This window comes from Vulpes vulpes, chromosome 1, assembly GCF_048418805.1.
Source record: "Vulpes vulpes isolate BD-2025 chromosome 1, VulVul3, whole genome shotgun sequence".
NCBI classification, from domain to species: domain Eukaryota; kingdom Metazoa; phylum Chordata; class Mammalia; order Carnivora; family Canidae; genus Vulpes; species Vulpes vulpes.
This window is the reverse complement of record NC_132780.1, coordinates 148,594,855-148,619,413: the sequence shown is the minus strand read 5'-3', so window position 1 is coordinate 148,619,413 and position 24,559 is coordinate 148,594,855. Positions and strand designations below refer to the sequence as shown.

The window sequence follows — 24,559 nt, the reverse complement described above, 5'->3', positions numbered from 1 at the left end:
CCATCAACAGATGGATGGATAAAGAAAATATGCTATGTATATACAATGGAATATTATTCAGCCATCAAAAAATGAAATCTTACCATTTGCAATGATGTGGATGGAACTAGAGGGTATTATGCTAAGCAAAATAAGTCAATCAGAGAAAGACAATTATATGATTTCACTCATAATGTGGAATTTAAGGAGCAAAACAGATGATCATAGGGGGAGGGAAGGAAAAATAAAATAAGAAGAAATCAGAGAGGGAGACAAACCAGAAGAGACTCTTAACTATAGGCAACAAATAGGGTTGCTGGAGGGGAGAGGAGTGGGGAACTGGGGTAATTGGTGATCGACATAAAAGAGGGCACTTGAAGTAATGAGCACTGGGTGTTATATGCAAATAATAAATCACTAAACTCTACCTCTGAAATGAAAAAAAATTTTTTGACTTGAAAAAAATAAGTAATCCAAACTTTATTTGGGATTACATTAAATGTGTAGATTAATGGGAAGAAGAGATTTCTGTATGATATCACCCATATGGGTCAAGAGCAAAGAATGCATCTCTACTTATTGAAATCATTCTCTATGTTTTTTTACTGAGCTCTTAATTTTTCAGAAATAAAACATTTCAGTTAAGAGAGTAGTTTTATTGTAACACCAAATGGTGTCTTATTTCTAAAACATATTTTGCAGTTATGGCTGATGTTGAAAAATTCTGTTGCTTTTCTTCTTCTTTTTAAATCTTATATCCTGCTACCCTGCTGAACGCTTTTTTTCTTTTCTAATAGCTGGCCTGTTGATTCTGTTAGTATTTATAGAGGTGGGTAATCATATTATCTGCAAATACTCACAGGTTTATCTCTTTCTTTCCAATTCTTAAACCTCTCCTTCACTCTTCTTCTTCTTTTTTTTTTTTTTAAGATTTCATTTATTTAATCATGAGAGAGAGAGAGAGAGAGAGAGAGAGGCAGAGACATAGATAGAGGGAGAAGCAGGCTCCATGCAGGGAGCTGGATGTTGGACTTGATCCTGGGACCACAGGATCATGCTCTGAACCAAAGGAAGATGCTCAACTGCTGAGCCATCCAGGCATCCATCTCCTTCACCCTTCTATGTCATCTGGGTCCAATGCCATGTTTGACTGTAGTGGTATGGAGGAGTTTCTTTACCTTGTTCCTTACCTTAAAAGAAATGGAACAAAGTTTCTCCTTAAAGTATTTGGAAGAGGTAAATAATTGTTTTTAGGTGTATAACTTTTACCAAGTTAAAATATAACCTAGTTTATTAAGAATTGTTTAAAAGTTATAAATAGTTGATGAAATCTGCCAAATGCCCTTTCTACACCTATTGGGATAATTAGATAATTTTGCTTTTTTACTGTATTTTGTAGTAAATTATATTGATAGATTTTTAAAATGTTGGACTATGCTTGCATTCCTTTGGAGAGGGAGGAAATGTACCTGTTCATAATATATTATTATTATTTTATTACTCTTTAGATTTGCTTATCTGATATTTTAACCAGGATTATCACGATTATGACCATTATCCATAGTCATAAATGAAAATAATAGAATTTTATTTATATCATTCATAAACAGCTTCAGAGTCAAGATTATACTAGTTTCATACAATGAACTGGGAAACATTTGCTCTTTTTTTTTTTTTTTACTTTCTGGGCAACTTTAAATATTAATTCTGTTTTGTACTGTTCATCTGGAGAGGCTTTGGCCTTTTGGGTGTTCTTAGACCTCCATTTACATTTACTTAATACTTTCTTATTTTGTAAGAAATATGAACTATAAACTATATTTATCTGTGATAAACTATTTATCACAAATATGTTTATAAGAAAAATGTATTCATAAGAGGAATATACTCCTTGGAGATTTTTTTTCCTTTGGAGATTTTTGTAAACAGTTGGCATGTAGATATTGGTGAAATGGCCTATTTCTTTTCTCAGCCTTCTATTGAGATACACATTTTTTTGTACATTGAAAACTGTTCTGTTATTATTTTAAGGAAAACAATACTAAAAAGTAGTACTTTTCAATAAATCTGAGAATGCAGGTTCTATGGTATTGATGTATTAACATGAGATGGAGGGAAAGATTTGCCCACTGGATTCTGGTGAGTCAGATGAGGTTGAACTCCAATGGTGCCCTGGCTCTTTGAAGGAATTTCTTTCAGCAGATTTCTTTCTATCAAGCAAATACATATGATACCTTAAGCAATAGCACTAATGATTGAAATGTTAAGTTATTTAGTTTGTTGAATTTTGTTGTATTTCTCTCTGGCTTTGGCTGCAAGGATGCTCCTGGTCAAGTTCAATGCCTGATTGTAGTGCACGTCTTTTCCTGGTTTGGGTTACTTTCTTCATGTACGTGTTTCAGATCATGTGCTCTCCTCTGACTTTATCTTGAACTGCCCCAGAACCTTTCAGACTACCTCTCAAGTACCTGTTTTTTTTTTTTTAAGAGATTTTATTTATTTATTTGAGAGAGGGAGAGAGAGAGCACAAAGGGAGAGTGAGAGGGAAAAGCAGACTCCCTGTGGAGCAGAGAACCTGATGCAAGGCTCCATCCCAGGACCCTGAGATCATGGTCCGCCTGAAGGCAAATGCTTAACTGACCAAGCCACCCAGGAACCCCACAAGTATCTGATTTTGTAATTTCATCATCTTTAAATGGAGATAAAGACACCTATATTGTTGTGAGGCTTACATGAAACTATGGAAGAAATGAGAACCCCCAAGCTGAGGGGCAGATGCAGGGCAACCCCTTGGGGCTCACTTACTTCTTAAATGACTCACTTCCATACACTAGCCTCTGGGAAGGAGCACAAATTCCTGTCTCAGAAGAATTATGAATCACTACATCATGGGCTTTTAGAGTCACTTATCAAAAACCCAAACTACAAAACTGAAGGTTGAACTGTATGTGTTCGTTGGGAGAAGTAGGAATGGCATAAATGGTAGGAACCATATGTCCCTATTGGGGGCCGTGGAAGTAATGGATGCCCTTAAGAGGCCCCAGCTAATGCTCACCTCAGCTCTCACCCCCAAGGACACTTTTGGTTTTTCCCAGTCTAGCCTTATTTGTCCTCCTTCTCCTTTAGCTGATTAGAGGGAAGAGTTGCTGGCTCAGCTTCACTATTTCAGCCAGTTGGAAGCTTGGGGATGTCCCCGCACATCACTGCAAGGCTGAGGACTGGACGGGAACCCTGGGGGTGATGCTCAGACTGTGACCTGTTAGGGCATGTGGAATTGAGGCGGAGGCCTCCAGACAGCCAGAGAAACACAATGGGAAAGATGCAGGGGGTGAGCAAGACAAGTGAGAGGAGATAATAGGGTAATAGAAAGATCTAAAGTGAATAATGTCTAGGGCAGTTTTTAGTGTTTATTCCTCACACTGGGTTTTTCTTTTCTGAATGTCTGCCTCCATGGTTCCCCTGATCCATTTCGCTAGAGATCTTTCTGAAATCCTTTTCCATCAAGAAAGACTTCTGTGGATCAAGTAGAAATACATTACATTGTTGGAATTTGAGAATTGGCATTTGAGAAGATATTATTGCTTCCTGCCTAGAAACCCATGTGCAGTGAGGTATTTGGAAGATCTACAGTTCGAGAACACAGTGTCTGTTCTCAATATTTAAAAATATATCCCTTTCAGGGCGCCTGGGAGGCACAGTCGGTTAAGCATCTGACCCTTGATTTTGGCTCAGATCATGATCTCAAGGTCATGAGATTGAGCCCTGTGTGGGGCTTTACACTGAGTGTGGAGCCTGCTTGAGATTCTCTCTCAGTCCTTCCCCTTTGCTCCTCCTCCCTGTTCATTCTCTCTCTCTCTAAAATGAATAAATAAATCTTAAAAAACCTGTCCCTTTCTTTTTCTCCAATTTCTTCTCTATCCTTCTTTCTTCACTCTTCTGCACCTCAATTCACACCCTCCTGCCCTCACCCCCTCCTCCCATGTATGTCCATGGTGATGAATAAAGCACATTGATCAGATTCAACAGAGAGTAACTGAAGGCAGCATTTGCCACTTGGAAAGGCTGGGAGCCAAAGGAATGTCTGTAACACAAGAAGCATTTTTTTTTTTTAAAGGATTCTCTTTCTCTTCCCATCTCTGGGCTTTATTTCTCTACCCTATATATGTGTGTGTATGGGTGTGTTTGTGTGTGTGTGTGTTGGAGGGTTCTATTGCCACAGGCAGTGGAAAAAGTTTCTCTTTGTTGTAGAGTGTGTTTTATTTTGGCATATGCCCCTAGCCACCATGCACATTCCAGTTTGGACAAGTGAGGCAGAACAGTGGTCACTCTGGCTAACATGTTTTACTGAGTGCCCTTGGTTTGGGGGTGGGGTGTTTCAAAGTTCAGCAAAGGCAGTCAACAGGTGGCTGTTTTTCCAGGATGCATTTTTCCAGTTCTCTAAGATGCCCACAGTTACTACCTCAGGAAGAAGATGTGGAGGCTGGGGGGTGGGGGCAGAGGGGGTGCGGGGAGGATCGGAAAGGAGACAGAGGTCTTGAGGACCATCACATATGCTCAACAGCTGAGTCTGGCAGGGTCAGGCAGTAACAAGGATGTCACTCTGAGCTTAGGTCACTGGGTAGAAGTCTTCTGACCAGTAGTCTGTCTCCATAAAACCTAAAAAATAAAGGGAATGGGCCACCTGGGTGGCTCAGTGGTTGAGCATCTGCCTTCAGCTCAGGTCGTGGTCCTGGGGTCCTGGAATTGAGTCCCACATTGGGCTCCCTGAAGGAAGCCTGCTTCTCTCTCTGCTTATGTCTCTGCCTTTCTCTGTGACTCTCATGAATAAATAAATAAAATCTTTAAAAGTAAATAAAGGGAAAAAAGTGTGCAAATTCCCTTAGAGGATACCACTCTGCAGACTTCAGTTGCTGTCAAACAACATTGGGGTTTCTTCCTTCAGGTACCTTCTGAGGTCCTGGGCCCTAATTCTACTTTTGGATATGTTGACTGAAGGAGTATTTTTAAAAACCATTGTGGTGTGGACCCTGACAATTCCAATGAGAACAGAGAAAGGAGCTTTGAACCTTTAGCATTTTTTAAAAAAATAAAAACATAAATTACAAGTAATCTGCCTACATCACCTTCATTACATCCTTCTTCTCTGAATGACCCCATAGGGGTGGATACAAGTCTGGGATTGGAGGAAGTTCAGGGATGGGGTGTGGTAAGGCTCAGGGAGGGGTGAGTGTGGCTATATATATAATTTGGTAACAAGGAAAAGTCAAACATTTATTTAATTTTTAAAAATAAAAACAGGGATCCCTGGGTGGCACAGCGTTTTGGCGCCTGCCTTTGGCCCAGGGCGCGGTCCTGGAGACCCGGGATCGAATCCCACATCAGGCTCCCGGTGCATGGAGCCTGCTTCTCCCTCTGCCTGTGTCTCTGCCTCTCTCTCTCTCTCTGTGACTATCATAAAATTAAAAAAAAAAAATTTAAAAAAAAATTTAAAAATAAAAACAATTTTTAAAGAGTCATGAAACAGTGTAAGTGTCCAAACATGACTAGGCCTTGGGAATAAAGGGGTCCAGGACAGCTGCTCCAAAGTGACCATAGTAAAATGTGAGGTACTCAGGATAATATGAGAAATTTTAAAGGGCAATATTCAAGATGCATAAAGTTATTTCTCTCACACTGATCTTTTTTTTCTCCTCAAGAACTATAAGAAAACAGAAATTACTTTGCATCCTTGCTAACAGAAAAAGCTCATGGAAGTATTTAAATCTGGGAGGAAAAAACTACTTAGGCATGGCCCCCTGGGACAAGCCATGGGATATCAGGAAGTTCAGGATGCAAATACATGTGCTTCTGTATTTTCTAAGTGTGCTCTCATTAGAATACCTTTTATTTATAACAGTATGCTTTTCTGTGAAAAGAACAAGAATTCCTAATGTTTTAGTGGAAAATTCTATAAGTATGTGAGACTTCCTTCCTTATTAGCTCTCTATGAAGAAAAGACCAAAAATTTGGAGGGTGGGGGTTGAATGGAAATGTGGCTACTATTGATTTCCCCAGAGAAAAACTTGAGAAGAAATGAGTTTACACAGTAGGGGGGATTTTAGGGGAATATAAAGAAGAGTTTTCAGCAGTAACTTTCCTTCAAGAATGTATGAAGCTTCTTTCCTTAGGTTGTAGGATGGTCATCTCGGCAGGGTCCACATTGGGCCACAGAGAGCCCTCTTCACTGACCCCCTCCCACCCTTCTCCCAGGTCCCTCTGCCTGCAGCGATTCCAGGGGTACTCCACAGTGCTGGAGTCATGTCCCAATTCAGCCCTGCCCTTTGAGGAGCCATCAGGCTTTTGCCCTACATAATGGTTATGTTTGTAGCAAGGATGGCCTGATCTGACTCACAGAACATTCCCAAATTGCATTTCCAAAGACCTATCTCCAATGACCCATGTTTTTCTCCAAACAGTATTTTCGATTGCTTTAGATGTGGATACCTATGTTGGAAAAGAAGCTGGGGATACCGCAGAGCACTACTGTTTTTCATGTAAAGCTTTAAATACCTAAACTTTGTATGCATGTGCCTTTGAGAAAAATTTAAGAAGTATGTACAAATCTAAAAAATCTCTGCTGCTAACTTTTTGTTATATAAGTAATACATGCTCATTGGACAAAATTCAGAAAATTTAGAGAACTACTCTCGAGATGCACCATCTAGAATTAGTTACCACTGAAACTTCGTAGTAGATGCTTTCATATTTTTCTCAACACACACATAGATGTATTCTTTTTAAACAAAATTGGATCAAGTTATTTTGCTTTGGTCACTTAACCATATTTATTTTGTTTATAAGTGAAAGAATTTCAGTAGTAAGTGCCATAATAGGGATACAGGATATAGGGACTGGGCTTTGGGAATAAAGGGATCTAGGACATAAATGCCTCTGGGACTCTATATCTCTGCTCATTTTGTTTTTTCAAATGCAATTGGTTTATTATTCTCTCTTAGTGAACGCCGGGAGGGACATACTAGGACTAGTTATGGAGCTTTCTTTACATCTTCCCAAGTTAGCTCTACAAGGAACTATATCCCTTTTTTACAGACCACAGTCCAAATTCCCACAAAAGGGCTCCCTGGGATTGCCTAACTGTGTGTAAGGGCTCACCAGGATTTCTTAGCTGTGTGTAGTCATGAAAGGTTTTTGTAGAAAACTGGTGAGTGGAGTGGAAGAAGAATGTTAAGGAGAATTTTAAGGAGAAGGAAGAGGGTCTGAGCTGTTAACAGAGGCAGGGAGGGTTTGGGACAGGGAAATAATAGCATCCTCAATGCATATGTGTTGATAAATTATGCTCTAGAGAGTATCACCAATATTCACTCCCCACTGCAGTGTATGAGCTGCCTGTTGGCCAGCAGTCTTGCCAGGGATGGAAATTATCATCTAAAGGAAGGCCTTGATGAATTTTATCTAATGGGATCATCCTGTTTGTTCTGAATCTCTTCAAGATACGTAATAGCCCCAGCACTATTTTCTATCAACTCCTGTGGGAAAGAGCGCCTTCAGCACTTTCCATGCTATCGTTATTTCCCTCTTAGAGATAACGCTTGCCGGATGTGGGGGTGGGATCCATTTTGAAGGTGAGCCAGAGTTGTCAGTTGTGACCACCGTGATGTCATGTGCTGCCTCTTCCTGGCACAGGAATGATAAATATACAGGAACATTCATGAAGGGACACAGGCTTCATGTAAGTACAGCTAGAGCAAAACCACATGCCCCACTGGGTGGCCTAACCTAGATTTCTGCCCTGAAAAGGGGCTGTGGCAAGATGAGCAAGAGCAAACCCGGGGCATGATGCCCCAACTCTTGTGACTGAACTGAATTCCTTACCTAATGCAGAGTTCAGTCTCATGACACTGCCGAGCAAAGTCATCACGAACATTCAAACTTAGCAGAAAATATCCATGTTCTGAAGGGTTTTGCCTTTCTTTTTTAGTGGCTAGCAGAAGCAGAGATGCATTTCCTCTTCTAGTTTTATGAAAATCATACAGAAACTTGCATTGCAGTTGTATTCTTGGGGCCAAGTACATGGGGCCATTAATGGAATCTTGGATTTGGAGGCAGGCTGTGGCTAGAACTGCTTTCATGCTGTGGGGAGGTCAAGGTCAAGGGATATTGAGATTGACATATTTACCCCGTGTCTTCTGACCCTTGTCAGAAGTCCTATGACCTGCAATCGGTACATAGCTGCTTCCTAAATCACGCAGTAGGAGGGGGTTTTCAAGTCGAGTTGCATGTGGGTTGCTTCTTCCTAACATAGAGGAAGACGTTATTTATCTTAGACTTACATGGTGCTGTCCAGTTTCATCAGGTATTTTGGCCATAAAATCCCCAATTTGAAAGTGGCCTTTTCTCCTACCATGTGGACCTGCCATCGTTTAATCTTTAGTGACATGACCTCTGCTCTCCCAGAGATAGAAGGTCTTTTCTTGTCAAGTCCACCTAGTTTTTGACTATGTCATATTTGTTTTCACATCATTTAACCCTTCTGTTCTTCCAGGTATCTGCTTCAGAGCTCTATCACTGTGCTTTAGGTCCCCAAGAGGTATGTGTCTAGCTCTGGGGGTGGCTCCATCACACTGCAGAAAAGGAGAGAGGGGACTGGCCTGCATCCCACTCCTTACTACTGGTCTGCCCCAGTGTGCTGTGTTTCAAGAGAACAGCAGAAATAGTTGAACCAGAAATTCTATGATCCCACAGTTTGTGTTTAGAATACAAAAAGAGAACAGGTGATTTATTAAATAATTGTTTATTGAACACCAATTTAGTTCCAGGAACATTTCAGGTACATTATCAAAGATAAAAATCCTTAAAAACATATTATGTACCCATCACTAGTTTTATTCATTTCCATGTATTTTTTATTTCATTCTTACGAAAACCCTACAAGGTAGATGCTATTATCAATATCTCCATTATACAGATAAAGAAATAACCAGAGAGGTCAAGCAGCTTGCCCAAAGTGGCGCAGCTGGTGGGAGTGGGTAGGAATTCTGGGATTTGAGCCCAGGCACTCTGCCTCCTGTGCTTATGTCTAAACTCCACACCTTTGGAATACACACTCTGTGGCCTTCATGTACTCAGGAGGACGTATGGTTACAGACTAGCATCTCAGCACTGCTCACAAATGAAGGCTTCCCAGTCAGGAAATTTCTTTAAGATCAGTCCCATGTATGAAGCAGTTTTTAATAGTATATTTTATTACATACTAGTAACACATGTAAGTGTGAATGCATGCTACATGATAATAGAATTAATAATTGGAAAATAAAAAGATCCTGTAAGGAGGTTTTATTTATTTTTTGAGTTCTTTTTTATTTTATTTTAAAAATCTCATCTTTCCTTTGTCAGGTGCCTGAGGACCCAACATCAGCCTTGAGCTGTTGCCATGTACAATAGCAAAACAACAGGTACTGTTTCTTGAGGGCTTATATTTGGCTCTTTGTAACCATCACCTTTTAAATCTTTAAATCAGCTTTAAGTATTATTGTCCCCATTTTGTGGATGAGGAAACTAAGGTTTCTGCAATGTTAACTAAAGTTCAGAAGGGCTGTCGCAGAGCTAAAAAGTGAGAGGGGCAGGATCCAAACCTGGGTCTCCCTGACTCCCAGGTATGTACGGATAAGCACCACATCCCCTGGGTGGAGGTGTGGTGGGCTCTTGGCATTGAGACCACACTGTCAGAGCACGGCATGTGAAAACACGCATGCTTCTGGAATTCAAACAACAAATGTTATGAGCTTTAGCTAAGTTCTGGGTACACTCCCAGGTGCACTGTCAAAGAGATACATTTTGGAAAAAAGACAGGTCAGGATAACCCCCTTAATAATCGATAACAATTATTGAGAGCTTTCTAACTCCTTTAAATGTATTCTCCTTTCATTCCACATAAAACCATATGTGGTAGGTGGTATGTTTATTATCCCCATCCCACAGATCAGGGAACTGAGTCATGTGCATATTGCTTAGTGAGTAGATATTTGTGCTTTGACTCGCAATTCCACAAATAACCATCCACCTCAGGAAAAGAACCTTACCAATACTGCTGAAACTTCCTGAAGCCATTTCCCAATTTATCTCTTTAGTTTCCCCTCAGAGGCAACTATTATTCCAAATTCCTTTTCTAAAAATAATTTAAATGTTATTTTTAATCGTTTTATCATTTATGCATTTATTGGTAAACAATATATTGCTTGCTTTTATATAATAGTACCATGCTTCAGGCAGTCCTCTATGACTTGGTATTTTCACTTAAAAAGGTATTTGGGGCTGTATGGATGGGTAGAGATTTGATGGCGTGCCATGTGCCAGGCATACTTGGTGGACTATGTGAGAAGAATTATGTTTTGGAACTATCTGTGCTTTGACTTGAAATTCCATTGAATTGTGCCATATTCATGTGTCTAATTTCTTAGACTGTTGGCCCCCTGTGAGCAGGAGCCCTGTCTTCTAGGTCCTATACTCTTCCCCTGGCTGGCATAAATTCCATCCTCAAAATCTTTGCTGAATGCGTGTGTCAAGAGCACGGGAACGGTTCTAGTTGTGGTTGCAAGGGAATGGACCTCTATGTGCAGAGCATGAGACTCTTCCTTACTTTTGAACCCAGGGCTCCTCTCTTCTCCCTTCCCAGGAGCATGAGAGTATATGACAAAATCAGAGTCATTCCTTAAGGGAAGCATTCATAAGTAATTTCAGCTTCAGACGAATCTCTTCTGTTTCTCCAAGGACTGGGTATTGCCAGCCCTGCTGTAGCTGGTTGAAGGGGACCAAACCTCTCAGGAAGACGGACTTGGTTCCGTTTGACCAGCCAGAGCAGGGGGCAGCTCCCTTGGGAGGTGACCGTAGCCTCCAGGGTGTAAGGATCCTTTGGTACCTCTGAGTATCGGTTGTACAAGCCTGCAACATAGACAGAACCAGCATTAGAATGAATCAGATCCCAGTAGCTCACCATGTCTAGGACATTCTCTCACAGGGCTTGTGAAAGCCACACGAATTTGTACTTTGCATTACATGACTTTGTTTTATCTTCTGTCTTTGATTCTTATTCATTTTCAAATAGAAACAGTGTGAAGAACTGAAATGATATCGAATTGTATGATATGAAAAATGAGCCTTCCATAATTCTCTCTTCTCCTATATTCCAAAATAAATGTAATATTTTGGTGTCTATTCTTCTGAATATTAAGATTATTTTAAATATTTATGTAATTTATTTCAAAAATTAAAATGTATAATTTTTAATTCAAATATGATGTACAAGTAAAAAAAAATCCATGTCATGCATATGTAAGCTATGACATGTAATGATGAAACCAACACCCACAAATAACCATCCACCTCAGGAAAAGAACCTTACCAATACTGCTGAAGCTTCCTGAAGCCATTTCCCAACTTATCTCTTTAGTTTCCCCTCAGAGGCAACTATTATTCCAAATTCCTTTTTAAAAAATAATTTAAATGTTATTTTTAATCGTTTTATCATTTATGCATTTATTGGTAAACAATATATTGCTTGTTTTTTATATAATAGTACCATGCTGCAGGCAATCCTCTATGACTTGGTATTTTCACTTAAAATGGTATTTGTGAATTTATCCATATTGATGAGGCAGCTGTAGTTTATTAATTTTCATTTTTTATGGTTTTCTATTATGTGAATATATTACAATTTATTTAGTCATTCTCCCAGCAACAGACATTGAGATTGTTTGATTTGACAAGTGGGTAGAATTGGCAAAACAGTTCTCAAGGGAGGTGGGGAAATCTTTGATTTTTGTAGTTTCTAAGGGAGAAGTCTGGATTCCAGCATGTAAGAATTGTATGTTGCCCTTGCAGAGGAAAGCAACATTTATGAGTCTACAACGCTGGGGGTGAGCCTGGGCATTTGTGTAACCTGCCCTCCAGGAGATTCCCATGCAGCTGAAGTTTGAGAGCCCCCGGACTTGCAGAGGTACCCCCTGGTTTCTGCCTATTTCTGGAAAGGTGTGATCAAGAGGGCAGGAAGCTGATGAGGAAGGAGACCTTCCACAGAAAGGCCTCCTGGCTATTGTAATGATGTATTTGAGTGGGTAGGGGATGAGGCAGGCAGAAAGGAGAGTTTGAAGAATGCCAGAAGGCTGTCCTCCTCCCTTGGGGGATACTCTTGCCTATTCTTTTAATTTCCTCTCCCTGATGAAGAGAAGTGGAAAGCAAGTGGCCTGGGAGTCACACTTATCTGGGTTCAAATCCCACTGATGTTTCCTGGTTCTTTTGCTTTGGAGAAGTTACATAAATTCTTGAAACCTTGATGTCTACATCTGTCCAGCGGGGGAGCACACCTACCTTGTCTCCTCTTGTTAGACTGAATGATAACAAAGGCAAGGTGCTCAATACAAAGTGGGGGACACAGTAGACAGTTTCAGGGGTTAGGGGAAAAGTCCTAAGGACAATCATGCCTGCTTTTGAGGCCAAAAGTCTCATTCTCCACTTCAGGCTGTTCTTCACATATTTCCCTTTCCAGGGCTGCAAGTATTTTCATTTCATCTCTGAAGTTGTAAAGACCACTGATGAGGAAACAGGGCTGGTTTACCTGGCCAAGCAGATTTCTGCCAAGTGGACTGCACCTGGGGGGTCTGTCTGAAATAAGTAAGTTATTGCAGAAGTCAGTGCAGTCAATAAGGCACCGTAGATGTGGCAACTAGGGAAAAGCATGTTGTGGTGTGGTGGTGGTGGCGGGGGGAGGGAGCAGGAGCTGCAGCAGCTATAGCTTGGCTCTAGATGGTTTGTGCAGGGCCATATTGCAGCTTCTTTCTTGTGTGAGTCCCCTCTGCCTTGGCATGCATCCTGCAGCTCGGCCGTCAGGCATCTTACCTTCTTCCTCCACCTCCTGTCAATGGCATAGGGGTCTGGGGGCTACTGCCCACTGACTCTTCCTCAGGCTAACCTAGTTCTTGCCCAATCCTCCTTCTCAGCTGCTCCTGGGGAGCAAGGGAGTAGGCAGCTGTGGGGGCGGGTGGGGGAGCAGCCAGGCACTACATGTGTCCCACTCATCAAGTCAGGACAGACCTCTTGCAGGGCAATTTCTTTGAGTCAGGACAATATCCTTCATCACCTCTCCCCTCTCTTCACTCACGTCCTGCTCCACCTGCACGACGGCCCCCCAGTTTCTGGGTAGATGACATGAAATCAATCTCAGGGGAGGAAAAGGAGAACTATCTTTGGAGCGGATTTGATGTAGAAGAAGGAAGGGTTGTCACTGGGAAGAAGTAGAGCTTTGAGTCATCTGCCTATTTTAGAGACGTGAAGCCTGACCAACATCTGGACCAGAAGGGTAGTAATTTTCTTTGGAACACTGAGTGTGCCATACTATGCCGACTTCAGAGGCCTTGTTCATTCAGAGCATCGCAATCTAGAGCAGGGTTTCTCAATCTCAGCAGAGGGACACTTGGGGCCAGCTAAGCCTTTGCTGTGAAGGACCGTCCTGTGCGTTGCAGGGTGTTTAGCCACTAGATGCCAGTAGAATTCCTTAGCTGTGACCAGCAGGACTGTCCCCCACCCCAGGCATTGGCCAATGTGCTCTGAGGGACAATGCCTCCTGCAGCTGAGAGCCACTGATCTAAGGCTCTAAGTCTCTGTGTTCAGTCCTGCAGCTGCCCCATCCCTGGTCAGCCCCTCACGTTCTTCTGAATTCTCTCTAGTCCCCTAGGAGTACAGGCCAGCATGCCCTGGAAGGCCATTAGACCCCCACCTGGTGTCTGGAAGAGGTAGTGGGTGGCGCTGCCTGCGCTGCAGCAGCCTGATGGGGCCCGCGGCCTGGTGTGCTGTGGTGCAGTCACCTGTGAGGGGGGTGGTCCCCTCTGCCTCCTGCCACTCTGCATTCGCCCTTTCTTGTCCTCTTCTGCCCCTGCCCTTGTCTTGTGGCTTCTCAAATCTGTCTCACAGTCCCCTCCTCTGCATCCTGGGCATCTGGCCTTGTGTCGGTCAAATCCTGTGCTTCTGCTTATGAACTCACAGTAGAAATACAGAGTGGCCCAGCCCTCATCTCCCTCTCTCTCTCTCTCTCTCTCTCATACACACACACACACACACACACACACACGAACAGCATGACAGGAAGCAGAGCTGTGGAAGGCACAAGGCCCTCCTGCAGCTGGGGTTTAAGTGAGGGAAAGGGTCCTTTCAGCTTCCTCCCTTATTCTGAAATGCTGGGGTAGGTGATGGCATGAGCCTTGGGTGACTGCTGTGTCTCCTTGTGCCCAAGGCTTCACTCTGTGAGTCCAACTCCTTCTGAATGTGGGTTTGAGAAGGGCCCTCTAGGGTCAGGGCCAGAGATGTAGAGGGTCAGGGCCAGAGATGTAGGGGTTCAGGGAAGAGGAGGGGAAGGAACTCAGCCACCTGGATGAGTGACTTGCTATTTGAGTATTCTGACCTTCTTGGCAAGCAGCTTCACCCAGCACTGCTTTGCAACAGGGCTGTGATGTGAGGTGGAAAAGGTGGCAGAGCAGGGCCAGGAGGCTTCTAGAGACCCAGACCATGGTTTCCCCATCCTCACAGCACTGGCTGACCTACAGGGAAAGCCCTGGAGCTGCGCAAAGTGCCATAGACTTGATGGTCCTAAAGGGAAGTGATAGAGATGGATGTGAAGGAATCACAAGTCAGTTTGGTTAGTAGAAACCTCTCATTTCAGGAGCAAAATGATTGGAGGGAGGAACGTGGAGGGTGAAGGCTGACTGTGTGAAAAGCCTTTAGGAAATGTGATCTTTCTGCCAATGGGCATGGGGTGGGGGGTAGTCTGGGAGGCTGGCACAGCCATCTGCGTGCCTGGAACCTGGCCTCAGGAGGGAGAGAAGGGTGAGTGGGAGAGGTCCCCACAGGATCCAGAGGCTCCTGCTTGGTTGCAGATGGAAATACCTGGGGGCACAAAACCCCCCAAGAGGAAAGGGCCAGACCTGTGCCAGGGGCTGGTGTGGGCCTGTGAAGAGGCACTTGCCGAAACCACACACTTCCTTACATTCCATAGCAACGTAATCCGTATGGGGATATAAAGAAGCATGTGGCCTCGGGAAGCAGTCTTGGCCCTGGCCCGGCTTCTCCTGTCATCCAGATGCAGCCCTGCACATGTAATGGTATGGTACCTCTCCACCCTCAGGAAATGGGAACTATCTGAGGCAGGACCACTGGGAAGTACCTCCACCATCCTATCGTGGCCCCCCAGACCATCCTGGAATAACATGCTGTGGAACGGTGGTGCTCTGCGGGCCCAGTTTCTTTCCCTACCTTTTATTCAGAAATAAACACCACCCAAGTGGCAGTTGCCTACTGTGGTGCAGCCATCATCTTGTTATTGTTATTGCTATTATTTTAATAGCTGCTGCTTTATATATGTCGATATGATCCTTTTTCCTGGTTGGAACCCTACAAAGGCAAAACTTTTTTTTTAAAAGAGAAAGAGAATACAGCAGAAAACTGTTCTTCATGCGTGGGGAGTGCATCTCCCACGTCGAAACACAGCGGGCCCTCCTGCGCTGCCTATTGTACAGTTGTTGTGGGCACACGTTGATGGGCCGCAGCTGCTGGCCCAGCATTCCAAGCACGATTGTTCATTGTGGGAAGGATTTTTTTGTTTGGCTTCTGCTCCCCCTGGCCCGTCACCTGCCCCACAGTCTGGGAGGCCAGGGTGAGGGTGAGGGACGCTGGCAGCTGTCTTGCCACTCTGGGTCTGGACAGGCCACCCTGGCTGGAAGGAGATGGGGTTTTCAGCTTCATGGCATCTGATTCTCTACTAGGAAACGCGGAGGATGCCTAAAGTAGAACTGCACCCCAAAGGAGGTTAGAGGCTCAGGGCAGTTAATGAACTCTACTAATAAAAGTACTGAACATGAGAACAAGCTTTTTTTTTTTTTTTTTTTTTCTGAGCATATTCTGTGATGGGGATAATTTTCTGTGCTTTGCAAATACAATCTCCTTAAATCTTCACTACTCTATGAAGTAGCTATTATTGTTATCCGGCTTCATAGGTAAGGGTCATAGAAACAAATTGGTTTACAGATATATACATGGTAATCCTTAACAAAAAACTAATTTGGTTGGAGGGACAGTCTCAAACAACCCATGGAGACAGGCCTGGAAGGTAAAAGTTGAGAAAGAAGAAAGGGAAAGAAACACTATGGGCCTTGCACTCTCTGTACATTTAATTCCTCTGTATTTGTGTACTTGGGGTGCTGCTGCTACTGCTGGTGATGGCTTAGAAACCATAATTTTTTCTCAGGAAAATAGGAAAATGTCCTAAGTGCCCCATTGAAAACCTTTACTGGCTGGTCTTGGGAATTATCCATTTAATCCAATCCAATGACTATATAAGTTTCTGCTATGAGAACTTGGCTTTCCCCCATAGTCAAATGCAAGCTTCATATGAGAGAATGTGGGGTTGTTCTTCCTCCCCCAGGTCTGGCGTGGTGGTCAATCAAAAGCAGGAGCTGATGAGAGGAAAGAAAGCGGGGCCAAAGGAGATGTGGCTGAAAAGAGGAGACTGTCTCATCTCTTCCAGTGAACCAGGGAACTTACCAGCTAAGTAAAGTTTCATTTTACTGTCAGATCAAGATCCCCCAAAGGGTTTGGCATATCAGTTTAAAGAGTGAGGGTTTGCACAGAAGAGAAAGATCACTATGTTTTTTGGTCCAGAAAACAAGAAAGAGTAGCTTTAAAAGACTTGCCATTCATGAGTAAGCTGAGATCCAAAGGTGATTAATTCATGTAAGATTACAAAAGAAAAAGATTTCCAGAGAAATGATGTGAGGTAAGCAAGATGTGATGTGAGATAACTTAACATTAGGGTGTGAATTTCTTTGTCTTTATCAAGTCCAACCTTATATGGTCAAGAGTTTGCTAAATTAAAAGTTTACTTCAAAATCTACAGGAAAAAAAATAATAACAAAAAACTTTTAATAATCAATTACTCTGTTGTTCTTGAGTCCAGGAAACTAATTTCTTTTCAACTTAGAATGCACAAAGAAGTGGCACCTGGGTGGCTCAGTGATTGACCATCTGCCTTTGGCACATTGTGATCCCAGAGTCTGGGGATGGAGTCCCACATCAGGCTCCTGACAGGGAGCCTGATTCTCCCTCTGCCTATGTCTGTGCCTCTCTCTGTGTGCCTTTCATGAATAAATAAATAAAATCTTAAAAAAAAATACATACACAAATAATTTTGAACCTGATGGGAAAGTTGGAAACGGGAACAAATGTGTTGTCTAAACCCTATGATTAAAGTGTTGTCTAAACCCTTGTGACCCTTTCCCTGATCATCCAATTTAACATGCAAGGAAAGAAATTCATGGAATGGCTTAGAAAATGGAGCACAGGTAGACTGGAAAGACAAAAACAAAACAATCAACCGCAACAGAATTAAACTATTTCAGGTCAAGCATGATTAGAAGTAAAAAATCAAGTATGGGAACATAAAGACATGTTTCTCTGAACTTTGCAAAGGGCATTGATATGGAAATTGAATGTAGTTTTTTTTTCACACTATCATTTAGTGTCCTGCCTCCCCAAATCTTCTGACTTTAGTAGGTAATGTTAATAGGAAGAATGGAGAAGGATGATGTGTCTCCTGGCCACTTGTGTGCTGGGTGATATTGGTGACCTTTCTGTCCCTTATCCCTGTACCAGATCCCATGCCAGTTATCTGCAAATAACTGTGTAACCCCATCTGCCCACCACAGGATGGGTTGAAGATTAATGGGATAACACATGCGAGGGTCTTGAATTTCTCAGAACAGACTGATGACAATAGAAAATGTCACTCAACATGTTATTGAAAACAAGATTTATTTCTCCCTCCCTCTGTCCTGTGATCAGACAAGTGTTCAAAACCTTAAATGAATAATAAACAGTCCTTTTCCTCGTTCCTGGGGAGCAAGTATCGTTTTAAAGCTCCCAGAATTTAAGGAACAGTAAAAGCAGGATCTAAAGTATAAGTTGCAATCACATGCTTTTTTCCCCCTTTCCTCCATTTCTTTCTCTGAGCTGGGCAGCATTTGCACAAAAGTGACTAAGACACAGCACTACGGGGAAGTGGGGATAGGGATTTCCCATTAATGGTCAGCAGAAAGACTCTTGGATTTGGGACAAATCTAGGATGTGTTAAGACAGGGAGAACACCGTGTAACTAACTAATGTAAGTAACATGATGTACTCTTTAGGCAGAGGGCTGTAGGAAGGAAGGCCATGGCGTGGGCCCCGGTGTATCTGTGCCTCTAGCTCTGTGACCTTGAGCAAACTACTTCACCTCTTTGAACCTCACTCTCCTTATCTGTAAAGTGAGGATAATAATGCTTACTGAGTAGACCTCAATGAGATAGATTTCTGTAAGGTGTCATGAACAGAGAATTAACAGTCTAATAAATGGTCTCTTACTGTGATTACTATTATTTGATATGTGCTTACTACAAAGACGGCAACCAAAACTACTCACTGCATGGAAGTCCCTATATTTGCTCTACTTTAAAGAGATTCATTGACATAATAATTGTTATTATGAAAGGGGTGGTTCTAAGATACTTGAGAAAGCTTAAATATTATGAAAAATATTCCCCCCCCCGCAATTTTGGTTTGCCTCTTTTTTAAAAACAATTTTTGATATTCTCCAATGTCTGAAAAAGATTTGTTAAGGATTCATCAGTGTCATTTCTGATAACAATTATTATAAGGTTCTGAATATCCGGGGCTCCAGTCTCACTTGCAGGACTTTTATGAAAAGAGAGATATGGTGAAATGCTCAGACTGTTCCCTTATTGGCCACAAGGCCTTGGGCCTCTGGCGACAGATCCTTAGTCAGTCAGCCCTTTGCTGGATGAGGGAAGGAAAACAGGACTTTTGGCAGAAAAATCACCTGTGTCTCACTCTGAGTATCTAATACAGGCAACTTACCTCTCCCTACTCCTTCTCCACCCCACAGTCAAGCTTGCAAGTCTTAAATAACCAATAACTATCTCTTTTCTTTTTTTCTTCTTAGAATATAACCAGAATTGTATGCTTTTATGGGAACTAGGACCCCTGCTAGTGTCCATAGGAGGAGTCGCCTGCTCAGATGCATCCACCCCCAAACCTGAGCACTTGTGACCTTCTGCACCAGTATCATTACTCGTGTTCTTGGTAACTGTCCCTGAAACAGAATCTATTCTGGAGTTCACCAAGGTACAGGCCAAATTATTTGGGGCTTACCATCATCTGGCTGAGGAGGTAGGAAATAAAGCAGAGGCCCCTCCTTTTAAGGCAAGCATGGGGTAGTATGTCAGGAGAAGACCTTATTTTTCCTAAGGCTCAGCCAGAATGTCTAGCTATTTTTAGAGGCCTGGCCAGTTCTGGGTGTTGATTCCATCATGGGCATGAGTCCCATTTTAACTTCCCAGGGCAGCCAAGAGCAAGGCCACTCCAAGAGCCCATCTTGTGTCCCTGCAGGCATCCTGCCACCTTTCTCTGCAGAGGTAAGTACTGATGGCCTTTCACCATCACTGTTGTCCTTGCCCTGCTTCTCATCAGAGCTGGAGAGCCAGAGCTGGGACTTCAGGGGAGATGGAACAAGGGGTAGAGAGGGAGCCAATGTTATACTAAGGCAGTTACTTATTTATGCTTCCAGCAATTCTGTGAAGCACATTTTATTGGACAGGAGAAGGCTGTCTTCAGCAGGTGAAGAATTTGGAGGCACAGAATAGTTAAGAAGCTCACCCAAATCACACAGCTGGCAGATGGCCAACCTACGACTTACAGTTGCTCTCTAACCCAAAGCATACATTCATTCTAACACGCGGTGTTTTCCAACCTTGCCTGATCCTTAGTGTCACAGAGGCACTTATTAAAACCCCTTTCCCTCTACCTCACTCCACAGCCGTGAACTTGGAATCTCCAGGATGGCCAGGTGTCCATATTTTTAACAAGCACTCCCAAGCGATGCTCCGCAAATTTGGCAAAGAAGAACTCCTGAAGCATTGCTTTCAAACTTGAGTGAACATTAGGATCACAAGGGAGCTTCTTAAAATGCAGATTGTTCTGACTTGCTCTCAATAATACCAAAATAAGCCAGTTGGGCTAGGGCCCAGGAATCTGCACTTTTGCAAGCACTTCCAATTTATTCTGTTGCAAGTGGACAGAGGACTTTGAAAATCATTGACCTAATAATATATATATATATGAGAGAGAGAGAGAAATGAATGTTAAAGTAAAAAAATTGTTAATACTGGAAAGGACTCATTTTACGAAAGTCTCAGGAAAGTTGTATAGTTTGGATTAAAGGAAGATTTTCTGCAAACATTGTGACAAATGGTTAGACCCAGACACAGGTGATGCCCCTCTGCTACATGAACGGCTACTATATTAGTAACAGAAAGGGGAGCGGGCACTCAGGCGCCAGGTGCTCAGCAGCCACCGACAATGTTCTTTTCTCTTAGCCCGTCTCTGCTCTTTAAAATTTCTCTCTCTTTAAGCCTCAGTTCAAAAGACACATCCGCCACAGTTTTCTCCCAGTTGTCTCGTTCTCTTCTTAGTTCTTATTGTGTGGACCTGTATCGTGTCTTATTTTGCTGCTCCATTCCTTGTGTATTTACCTCTAATTTCAGATACCTCCTCTCCTCGGACCAGGATCCTGGCTACTTCCTTTTTGACTTCCTACACCACCTAGTGAAGGCCTTTTGCACAGGAAAGGTGGAACAGGTAAAACAACCCCCACCTCATTTAGAGAGCACTCACTGTACACAGGTACTGTTCTCAGTGCTGTAATAAGTAACTTCTATCAGAAATACTCCTATTTTGCAGGCCAAAGACACACAGCATTGACTGAGAGGTGGTTATTTGTGGAGGGGTCTCTTGAGAAGCAATAGCAATAGCAATAGGCAACTGGAATCACCCGTGTAAGGAGATGTGAGCTCTGTGTGTTATGTTAAAGCATTGTAACCTCCTGATTCAGTGTTTCAGAGTCATCTGGAGGTCTTGGTCAAGCACTTGTGCCTGACCCCAGCCCCAGAGTTTCTGATTCAGGAGTTCTGGAGAGGGATCTGAGAATTTGCATTCCTAACAGGGTTCTCAGGTGATTCCGATGCTGCTTGTCTGGGGACCACACTTGGAGAACCACTGCTCTAGTTTAGAGTTTCTGATGTTGAACAATTCAAGGGTCAGGAATCGGCCCTTACATTGTGAGCTTCCTGAAAATGGGGAGGTAAGGAAAAAGAGTAAAGCCACACAGAAGCCAGGATGATGTAAATCCTCTTCAAGGGTATGATTGTAGGAGCTTTCACCCCTGAGGGTATAGACAGACGATCAACACCCCAAAGAGAGGGGAACCCCTGTCTGTGAAGTTACAAAGTTGCTAAATGACCAAGTCACCCCAAGTTTCTGCTTGGGGGCTTGTACACGACTGGGGATCGTCTCTTTGGCTCCCAAATCTTATCAAACAAACCTTGGCTGGAGTATGGTGAAGAATGGATATAAAATGAAGTGCATGTTTTTCTTGGGAAAGACAGCCCAGCAGGGGGTCCATTGACTCACAGGATCTCGTATCATATTTGCAGAGGGATGGCGATGATTATATAACATAATGTAATAACACAGAATAATGATGAAGCTCTTTAGCTCCAAAAACTCTTTTTAAAAAAGTACACCTATTACATTGAGTGAGTAGTAAGAATTATTTCCAGGGGACATGTCAGAGAAACTGGTTCTTGTCCTAGTTTTCCAAAGAAATACATTGCTCAGGGGCTTAGCTTCTTGGTTTTTAAAAAAGATGTAACAGTTCACATTGTTTTAGTGAGGGTGTCTTTGGGGTCATCCGAAGAAACCACTCTTTTTGCTGATGGAGTATTTGAGATAAATTACATATTAGAAATAAAGTCCTTTGGGTTACTTTGAAGGAAATTTCAACACACATTCAAAGTATTTTACCAAGGCACTGAAAAGACGAGCCGAAAGTTCAAGGTCATATGCTGTCAAATTTTCATAGGTCACTCCTAAAACCCTGGCTCTTCTTTAGTAATTGACTAGCTCCTAGGGTGCTTGTGCCAGGATCTCCCCCTTCGAGCTGCCCTGCATTGCCCTGTCCCCCTGTCTCCACACACACCCTCCTTGCCTCTGCCTTTGCTTCAAATGCCCACACACGGAAACAAGTCCACTGTCAGCATAGCCAACAAATCATTCCTACGCACTGAGAATTGGGCAGGGGTGATTTCTCTCATTGATTTCCCCTCGCCCAGCTCTGCCTCATGGACCTGGATTCCAGCAGTCCTCCCCCCCACCCCGCCCATGTGATAAGCAGAATGTGGAGCTTCACCTGCTCGCATAGACACTGCCGTGCTGGCTTCAGATGACAGAAGCAGATCGCCTGCAGGGCTTCCCAAAAATTCACAAAGAAAGCAAGACAGATGGGCAAGCAGGAACGGCCAGGGGACAATTAGAGGAGAAAGCAGCACAGGGAACAGCTCAGTACATACCTGGGGGAAAGTTGCAGGCAGGTCCCTCTTCCTCTGTGCGCCTCCTTCCCCTGCAGGCTTCGGCCCCATTGAGGTGTTTAGAGCATGGGTTGTTATTATTATTATTTTTTTTTTTCAGAGCTGGCAGTGTTGGCTTGCATTTCTATGCCTTCTTGTCAGAATTCTCTCAAGGAAACAGCAGCTGGTGAGCTCAGAAATGTCAGTCAGAATCTTGGCCTAGTTTGGGGCCTTGAAGATTCTTACAGAAAGTTAAAAAGGTTTCTGGGCCAGTGTCTCCTTTGGGTTTTCTTTCTCCTGCTTCTCACCTTTTCCATCTTCTATTTTTTTTTTCATTTTTTTTCTTTTTTCTTTTTTTTTTTTTTTTTTTACCTCAGTAGCTAGCTACTTAAATTGCCTGCCTGTGTCTTTACTGATGGTCCCCTCCTGGGTATGGCTGTGGGGCTTCTTCAGCCTAACAGCCTGGTGATTTTTGAAGCATTTAACTGGTACCTGTACTCTTATTACTTATTTTGTCTCCTTACTTATTCCCTGTTTTCTTTCCTTTTACCCTTATCTTTCAAATCCCTATCCTAGCCATCTTTGTCTTTCGGTATATATATATATACCCCCTGCCCCGATGAACTGTCATCTCTCCCCTGGGCTCCGTCCATTCATCTGTCTTTTGCACAGGTCTGTCCTTTATTGTTCCTTTCCCTCCTTTTGGGTCCTGTTTAGCTGCGATCTTGCCCCCCATCTCCTCACCCCTCCTCCTGCTCCTTGCCAGCCTCACACTCTGCCTTCTCTTGTCCTTGCTCTCCAAGCGAGCCTCCCCCTTTTGTACTCCCCAGCCCTCTGCCCACCCCCAGCATACTCTCCACCTGTTTGTGTCTTTTAAGGGCCTTGGTCATGTCCATGCCTTCTGTCCACCTCAATCACCCCAGTGACGGGCCTCTGAAAGCCGTTAAATTACACCTCTTCAGCTGTCCCATGGCAAGGAGAAATGTCCTTTGCTAAATCCCTTTGCAGATAGGCAAATCTATATTAATGCTTCAGTTAATGGAATATACTGAAATGAGGCATGTATTATTTTAAGGAGTGAGAACATTCTTCTTTTTTTTTCAAGTGAATGAATCCCCATCCTTTGATACTGGGTTTCTTTTAGGCTATGTCAATATATGCCACTTCAGATACAATCATTTCAGTTTGTTTCTAACTTGTTTTGGTCATCTTTCAAAGGGGAGGATGGCTGTAGTAGAGCTATAGAAAATATGGCTAATTTGTGGCTTGACTAGATTCAATAATTTATGTTTAGTGAGTGTCTGCCAGTCTTGGTGTACTGTGCTGAGCCCTGGAAATGCAAAGACATGCCCGTGTTCCCTTCCTTGGGAGGCTTAAATAGGTTCTTTTGGAGCTAGAACCTATATCTAGAAAAATATACAAAAAAAAAAGAATATGATAATTGCAAAGTGATAGTACAAAAAATAAGTATTATTAACATTTAGAGGCAGATATTGTTAAGTGGTGAACCAGGTAGTGACAGCTTAACGGAGGACATGTGGTTTCAGCTGTGTCCTAAAGATAGGGAGGCCTTACATACCTGGAGGGGTGACAGAAAGCCTTTCCTAGATGGGGGAACAGCTAGAGCAAAGGCATGGAAGCTGGAATGTCCAGAGTGCTCCAGAAATACTAATTAACCTGTGGCTGGATCCAGTGCTTTGTAGAGGGGTGACCCTGGGGAAGGCCTTGGGCACAAAGCAGCCATGTTGAGGAAATATACTCATAGTAGGAAATCTCTCTCTCTCTCTCTTTTTTTTTTAAAGAGTCCTTTGGACCACACATTCATAGGTAACCTAATTTTAAAAGAGTAATGCTATGTTGGTATGATATCTACAAATTAAACAAATATAAATTTGGATTCTTTGATAATCATCATCTGGAAAATCATGGTCTGAAATCTGTTGCTATTGAATATGGAGATAAATAAACATTCTATCTCCAAATTCTTTTTCTTATTTAATTCTGGCATTTGTTATGAAGGTCTGCTGTTGAAACTGCTCATCCCACTCATTCACAGTCTGTCTCCAGTTCTATCTTTTTCATAT

General features: G+C 42.8%; 1 long non-coding RNA gene across 1 annotated transcript; it reads right to left on the bottom strand.

Moving 5' to 3' along the window:
• Window positions 1-8,754: 8,754 nt before the first annotated feature.
• Window positions 8,755-23,268, bottom strand: LOC140595104 (uncharacterized). Its single transcript, XR_011996479.1, has 2 exons — window positions 22,479-23,268; window positions 8,755-10,917 (listed from the first exon to the last, which is right to left on the bottom strand). It is a non-coding gene; the product is annotated as an uncharacterized lncRNA (long non-coding RNA).
• Window positions 23,269-24,559: the final 1,291 nt, after the last annotated feature.